Source organism: Calliopsis andreniformis, unplaced genomic scaffold, assembly GCF_051401765.1.
Source record: "Calliopsis andreniformis isolate RMS-2024a unplaced genomic scaffold, iyCalAndr_principal scaffold0004, whole genome shotgun sequence".
NCBI lineage: Eukaryota > Metazoa > Arthropoda > Insecta > Hymenoptera > Andrenidae > Calliopsis > Calliopsis andreniformis.
The window spans coordinates 18652745-18660548 of NW_027480424.1; positions in this window are offsets into that span (position 1 = coordinate 18652745).

Sequence of the window (7804 nt, forward strand, 5' to 3'; positions counted from 1 at the left end):
GTTCCGGGCAACCTAGGCTTCACTCTAGGGCGTTGCTCCACCAGATCAAACAGTTAGTTCCTTAGAATTCAACGCCCGAAGCATAAAATACAAAATAAATAGAACAGTTTTTCCATCGTATAAAACGAATAATAGCAACCAGTGTGAAAGTTATGGTCATTTCTACGTTCCGGCAACCTAGGCTTCACCCCAGGGCGTTGTTCCACCAGATCGAATAGTTAGGGCCTAAGAAGTGAACGCCAGAAGCATAAAATACAATATAAATACAACAGTTTTTCTATCATACAAAACGAGTAATTGCAACCAGTATGAAAGTTGTGGTCATTTCTACTTTCCGGGCAAACTAGGCTACACCCTAGGGCGTTACTCCAACAGATTGAATAGTTAGGGCCTTAGAAGTCAGTGGCCGAAGCATAAAATGCAATAAAAATACAACAGTTCTTCCATCATATAAAACGAATAATTGCAACCAGTATGAAAGTTATGGTCATTTCTACGTTCCGGGCAACCTAGGCTTCACTCTATGGCGTTCTTCCACCACATCGAATAGCTACGGCCTCAGAAGTCAACGCCTGAAGCATAAAATACAATAAGAATACAATAGTCTTTCCATCCTATAACAGGAATAATTGCAACCCGTGTGGAAGTGATGGTCATTTGTACGTTCCAGGCAACCTAGGCTTCACCCCAGGGCGTTGTTCCACCAGATCGAATAGTTAGGGCCTAACAAGTGAACGCCAGAAGCATAAAATACAATATAAATACAACAGTTTTTCTATCATATAAAACGAGTAATTGCAACCAGTATGAAAGTTGTGGTCATTTCTACTTTCCGGGCAAACTAGGCTACAGCCTAGGGCGTTCCTCCAACAGATTGAATAGTTAGGGCCTTAGAAGTCAATGGCCGAAGCATAAAATGCAATAAAAATACAACAGTTCTTCCATCATATAAAACGAATAATTGCAACCAGTATGAAAGTTATGGTCACTTCTACGTTCCGGGCAACCTAGGCTTCACTCTATGGCGTTCTTCCACCACATCGAATAGCTACGGCCTCAGAAGTCATCGCCTGAAGCATAAAATACAATAAGAATACAATAGTCTTTCCATTCTATAACAGGAATAATTGCAACCCGTGTGGAAGTGATGGTCATTTGTACGTTCCAGGCAACCTAGGCTTCACTCTAGGGCGTTGTTCCACCAGATCGAATTGTTAGGGCCTAAGAAGTCAACGCCAGAAGCATAAGATGCAATATAAATATAACAGTTTTTCCATCGTATAGAACGAATAATAGCATTCAGTGTGAAAGTTATGGTCATTTCTACGTTACGGGCAACCTAGGCTTCACTCTAGGGCGTTACTCCACCAGATCAAACAGTTAGTTCCCTGGAAGTCAACGCCCGAAGCATAAAATACAAAATAAATAGAACAGTTTTTCCATCGTATAAAACGAATAATAGCAACCAGTGTGAAAGTTATGGTCATTTCTATGTTCCGGCAACCTAGGCTTCACCCCAGGGCGTTGTTCCACCAGATCGAATAGTTAGGGCCTAAGAAGTGAACGCCAGAAGCATAAAATACAATATAAATACAACAGTTTTTCTATCATATAGAACGAGTAATTGAAACCAGTATGAAAGTTGTGGTCATTTCTACTTTCCGGGCAACCTAGGCTACACCCTAGGGCGTTGCTCTTACAGATTGAATAGTTAGGGCCTTAGAAGTTAATGCCCGAAGCATAAAATGCAATAAAAATACAACAGTTTTTCCATCGTATAAAAGGATTAATTGCAACCAGTTTGAAAGTGATGGTCATTTCTACGTTCCGGGCAACCTAGGCTTCACTCTAGGGCGTTGCTCCACCAGATCGAATAGTTAGGGCCTTAGAAGTCAACGCCAGAAGCATAAAATACAATATAAGTACAACAGTTTTTCCATCGTATAAAATGAATAATTGCAAACATTGCGAAAGTAATGGTCATTCCACGTTCCGGGCAACCTAGGCGTCACTCTAGTGCGTTGCTCCACCACATCTAATAGCTACGGCCTTAGACGTCAACGACAGAAGCATAAAATACAATAAAGATGCAACAGCTTTTCCATCGTATAAAACGAGTAATTGCAACCAGTACGAAAGTTAACGTCATTTCTACGTTCCGGACAACCTAGGCTTCACCCTAGGGCGTTGCTCCAACAGATTGAATAGTTAGGGCCTTAGAAGTCAACGCCGGAAGCATAAAATGCAATAAAAATACATCAGTTTTTCCATCGTATAAAAGGATTAATTGGAACCAGTTTGAAAGTGATGGTCACTTCTACGTTCCGGGCAACCTAGGCTTTACTCTAGGGCGTTGCTCCACCAGATCGAATAGTTAGTGCCTTAGAAGTCAACGCCAGAAGCATAAAATACAATATAAACACAACAGTTATTCCATCGTATAAAACGAATAATTGCTACCAGTAAGGAAGTGATGGTCATCTCTACGTTCCGGGCAACCTAGGCCTCACTCTAGGGCGTCGTTCCACCAGATTGAATAGTTAGGGCCTAAGAAATCAACGCCAGAAGCATAAAATACAATATAAATATAACAGTTTTTCCATCGTATAAAACGAATAATTTCAACCAGTGTGAATGTTATGGTCATTTCTACATTCCGAGCAACCTAGGCTACACTCTAGAGCGTTGATCCACCACATCGAATGGCTACGGCCTCAGAAGTCAACGCCTGAAGCATAAAATACAATAAAAATACAACAGTCTTTCCATCCTATAACAGGAATAATTGCAACCCGTGTGGATGTGATGGTCATTTGTACGTTCCAGGCAACCTAGGTTTCACTCTAGGGCGTTGTTCCACCAGATCGAGTTGCTAGGGCCTAAGAAATCAACGCCAGAAGCATAAGATACAATATAAATATAACAGTTTTTCCACCGTATAGAACGAATAATAGCAACCAGTGTGAAAGTTAACGTCATTTCTACTTTCCGGGCAACCTAGGCTTCACCCTAGGGCGTTGCTCCAACAGATTGAGTAGTTAGGGCCTTAGAAGTCAACGCCCGAAGCATAAAATACAAAATAAACAGAACAGTTTTTCCATCGTATAAAACGAATAATTGCTACCGGTGTGAAAGTTATGGACATTTCTACGTTCCGGGCAACCTAGGCTTTACCCTAGGGCGTTGTTCCACCAGATGGGATAGTTAGGGCATAAGAAGTCAACGCCAGAAGCATAGAATACAATATAAATACAACAGTTTTTCAATCGTATAAAACGAGTAATTGCAACCAGTACGAAAGTTAACGTCATTTCTACGTTCCGGACAACCTAGGTTTGACTTTAGGGCGTTGTTTCACCAGATCGAATAGTTAGTGCCTTAGAAGTCAACGCCAGAAGCATAAAATACAATATAAATACAACAGTTTTTCCAACGTATAAAACGAATAATTGCAACCAGTATGAAGGTTATGGTCATTTCGACGTTCCGGGCAACCTAGGCTTCACTCTATGGCGTTCTTCCACTACATCGAATAGCTACGGCCTCGGAAGTCAACGCCTGAAGCATAAAATACAATAAGAATACAATAGTCTTTCCATCCTATAACAGGAATAATTGCAACCCGTTTGGAAGTGATGATCATTTGTACGTTCCAGGCAACCTAGGCTTCACTCTAGGGCGTTGTTCCACCAGATCGAATTGTTAGGGCCTAAGAAGTCAACGCCAGAAGCATAAGATACAATATAAATATAACAGTTTTTCCATCGTATAGAACGAATAATAGCATTCAGTGCGAAAGTTATGGTCACTTCTACGTTCCGGGCAACCTAGGCTTCACTCTAGGGCGTTGCTCCACCAGATCAAACAGTTAGTTCCTTAGAATTCAACGCCCGAAGCATAAAATACAAAATAAATAGAACAGTTTTTCCATCGTATAAAACGAATAATAGCAACCAGTGTGAAAGTTATGGTCATTTCTACGTTCCGGCAACCTAGGCTTCACCCCAGGGCGTTGTTCCACCAGATCGAATAGTTAGGGCCTAAGAAGTGAACGCCAGAAGCATAAAATACAATATAAATACAACAGTTTTTCTATCATACAAAACGAGTAATTGCAACCAGTATGAAAGTTGTGGTCATTTCTACTTTCCGGGCAAACTAGGCTACACCCTAGGGCGTTACTCCAACAGATTGAATAGTTAGGGCCTTAGAAGTCAGTGGCCGAAGCATAAAATGCAATAAAAATACAACAGTTCTTCCATCATATAAAACGAATAATTGCAACCAGTATGAAAGTTATGGTCATTTCTACGTTCCGGGCAACCTAGGCTTCACTCTATGGCGTTCTTCCACCACATCGAATAGCTACGGCCTCAGAAGTCAACGCCTGAAGCATAAAATACAATAAGAATACAATAGTCTTTCCATCCTATAACAGGAATAATTGCAACCCGTGTGGAAGTGATGGTCATTTGTACGTTCCAGGCAACCTAGGCTTCACTCTAGGGCGTTGTTCCACCAGATCGAATTGTTAGGGCCTAAGAAGTCAACGCCGGAAGCATAAGATACAATATAAATATAACAGTTTTTCCATCGTATAGAACGAATAATAGCATTCAGTGTGAAAGTTATGGGCATTTCTACGTTCCGGGCAACCTAGGCTTCACTCTAGGGCGTTGCTCCACCAGATCAAACAGTTACTTCCCTGGAAGTCAACGCCCGAAGCATAAAATACAAAATAAATAGCACAGTTTTTCCATCGTATAAAACGAATAATAGCAACCAGTGTGAAAGTTATGGTCATCTCTACGTTCCGGCAACCTAGGCTTCACCCCAGGGCGTTGTTCCACCAGATCGAATAGTTAGGGCCTAAGAAGTGAACGCCAGAAGCATAAAATACAATATAAATACAACAGTTTTTCTATCATATAGAACGAGTAATTGAAACCAGTATGAAAGTTGTGGTCATTTCTACTTTCCGGGCAACCTAGGCTACACCCTAGGGCGTTCCTCCAACAGATTGAATAGTTAGGGCCTTAGAAGCCAATGCCCGAAGCATAAAATGCAATAAAAATACAACAGTTTTTCCATCGTATAAAAGGATTAATTGCAACCAGTTTGAAAGTGATGGTCACTTCTACGTTCCGGGCAACCTAGGCTTTACTCTAGGGCGTTGCTCCATCAGATCGAATAGTTAGTGCCTTAGAAGTCAAGGCCAGAAGCATAAAATACAATATAAACACAACAGTTTTTCCATGGTATAAAACGAGTAATTGCTACAAGTATGGAAGTGATGGTCATTTCTACGTTCCGGGCAACCTAGGCCTCACTCTAGGGCGTTGTTCCACCAGATTGAATAGTTAGGGCCTAAGAAATCAACGCCAGAAACATAAAATACAATATAAATGTAACAGTTTTTCCATCGTATAAAACGAATAATTTCAACCAGTGTGAATGTTATGGTCATTTCTACATTCCGAGCAACCTAGGCTTCATTCTAGGGCGTTGATCCAACAGATTGAATAGTTAGGGCCTTAGCAGTCAACGCCCGAAGCATAAAATACAATATAAATACAACAGTTTTTCCATCATATAACAGGAATAATTGCAACCAGTTTGAAAGGGATGGTCATTTCTGCGTTCCGGGTAACCTATGCTTCACTCTAGGGCGTTGCTCCACCAGATCGAATAGTTAGTGCCTCAGAAGTCAACGCCAGAAGCATAAAATACAATATAAATACAACAGTTTTTCCATTGTATAAAACGAATAATAGCAACCAGTGTGAAAGTTATGGTCATTTCTATGTTCGGGCTACCTGGGCTTCAGTCTAGGGCGTTGCTCCACCAGATCAAACAGCTAGGGCCTTAGAAGTCAACGCCCGAGGCATAAAATACAATATAAATATAACAGTTTTTCCATCGTATAGAACGAATAATAGCAACCAGTGTGAAAGTTATGGTCACTTCTACGTTCCGGGCAACCTAGGCTTCACTCTAGGGCGTTGCTCCACCAGATAAAACAGTTAGGGCCTTGGAAGTCAACGCCCGAAGCATAAAATACAAAATAAATAGAACAGTTTTTCCATTGTATAAAACGAATAATAGCAACCAGTGTGAGAGTTATGGTCATTTCTACGTTCCGGGCAACCTAGGCTTCACTCTAGGGCGTTGCTCCAACAGATCAAACAGCTGGGGCCTTAGAAGTCAATGCCCGAAGCATAAAATACAATATAAATATAACAGTTTTTCCATCGTATAGAACGAATAATAGCAACCAGTGTGAAAGTTAACGTCATTTCTACTTTCCGGGCAACCTAGGCCTCACCCTAGGGCGTTGCTCCAACAGATTGAGTAGTTAGAGCCTCAGAGGTCAACGCCCGATGCATAAAATACAAAATAAATTGAACAGTTTTTCCATCGTATAAAACGAATAATAGCAACCAGTGTGAAAGTTATGGTCATTTCTACGTTCCGGCAACCTAGGCTTCGCCCCAGGGCGTTGTTCCACCAGATCGAATAGTTTGGGCCAAAGAAGTGAACGCCAGAAGCATAAAATACAATATAAATACAACAGTTTTTCTATCATATAAAACGAGTAATTGCAACCAGTATGAAAGTTGTGGTCATTTCTACTTTCCGGGCAACCTAGGCTACACCCTAGGGCGTTGCTCCAACAGATTGAATAGTTAGGGCCTTAGAAGTCAATGGCCGAAGCATAAAATGCAATAAAAATACAACAGTATTTCCATCGTATAAAAGGATTAATTGCAACCAGCTTGAAAGTGATGGTCATTTCTACGTTCCGGGCAACCTAGGCTTTACCATAGGGCGTTGTTCCACCAGATGGAATAGTTAGGGCATAAGAAGTCAACGCCAGAAGCATAAAATACAATATAAATACAACAGTTTTTCAATCGTATAAAACGAGTAATTGCGACCAGTACGAAAGTTAACGTCATTTCTACGTTCCGGACAACCTAGGCTTCACCCTAGGGCGTTGCTCTAACAGATTGAATAGTTAGGCCTTAGAAGTCAACGCCGGAAGCATAAAATGCAATAAAAATACATCAGTTTTTCCATCGTATAAAAGGATTAATTGCAAACAGTTTGGAAGTGATGGTCACTTCTACGTTCCGGGCAACCTAGGCTTTACCCTAGGGCGTTGCTCCACCAGATCGAATAGATAGTGCCTTAGAAGTCAACGCCAGAAGCATAAAATACAATATAAACACAACAGTTTTTCCATCGTATAAAACGAATAATTGCTACCAGTATGGAAGTGATGGTCATTTTTACGTTCCGGGCAACCTAGGCCTCACTCTACGGCGTTGTTCCACCAGATTGAATAGTTAGGGCCTAAGAAATCAACGCCAGAAGCATAAAATACAATATAAATATAACAGTTTTTCCATTGTATAAAACGAATAATTTCAACCAGTATGAATGTTATGGTCATTTCTACATTCCGAGCAACCTAGGCTACACTCTAGGGCGTTGATCCACCAGATAGAATAGTTAGGGCCTTAGAAGTCAACGCCAGAAGCATAAAATTCAATAAAGATGCAACAATTTTTCAATCGTATAGCAGGAATAATTGCAAACAGTGTGAAAGTACTGGTCATTCCTACGTTCCGGGTAACCTAGGCTTCACTCTAGGGCGTTGTTCCACCAGATCGAACAGTTAGGTCCTAAGAAGGCAACGCCAGAAGCATAAAATACAATATAAATATAACAGTTTTTCCACCGTATAAAACGAATAATAGCAACCAGTGTGAAAGTTATGGTCATTTCTACGTTCCGGGCA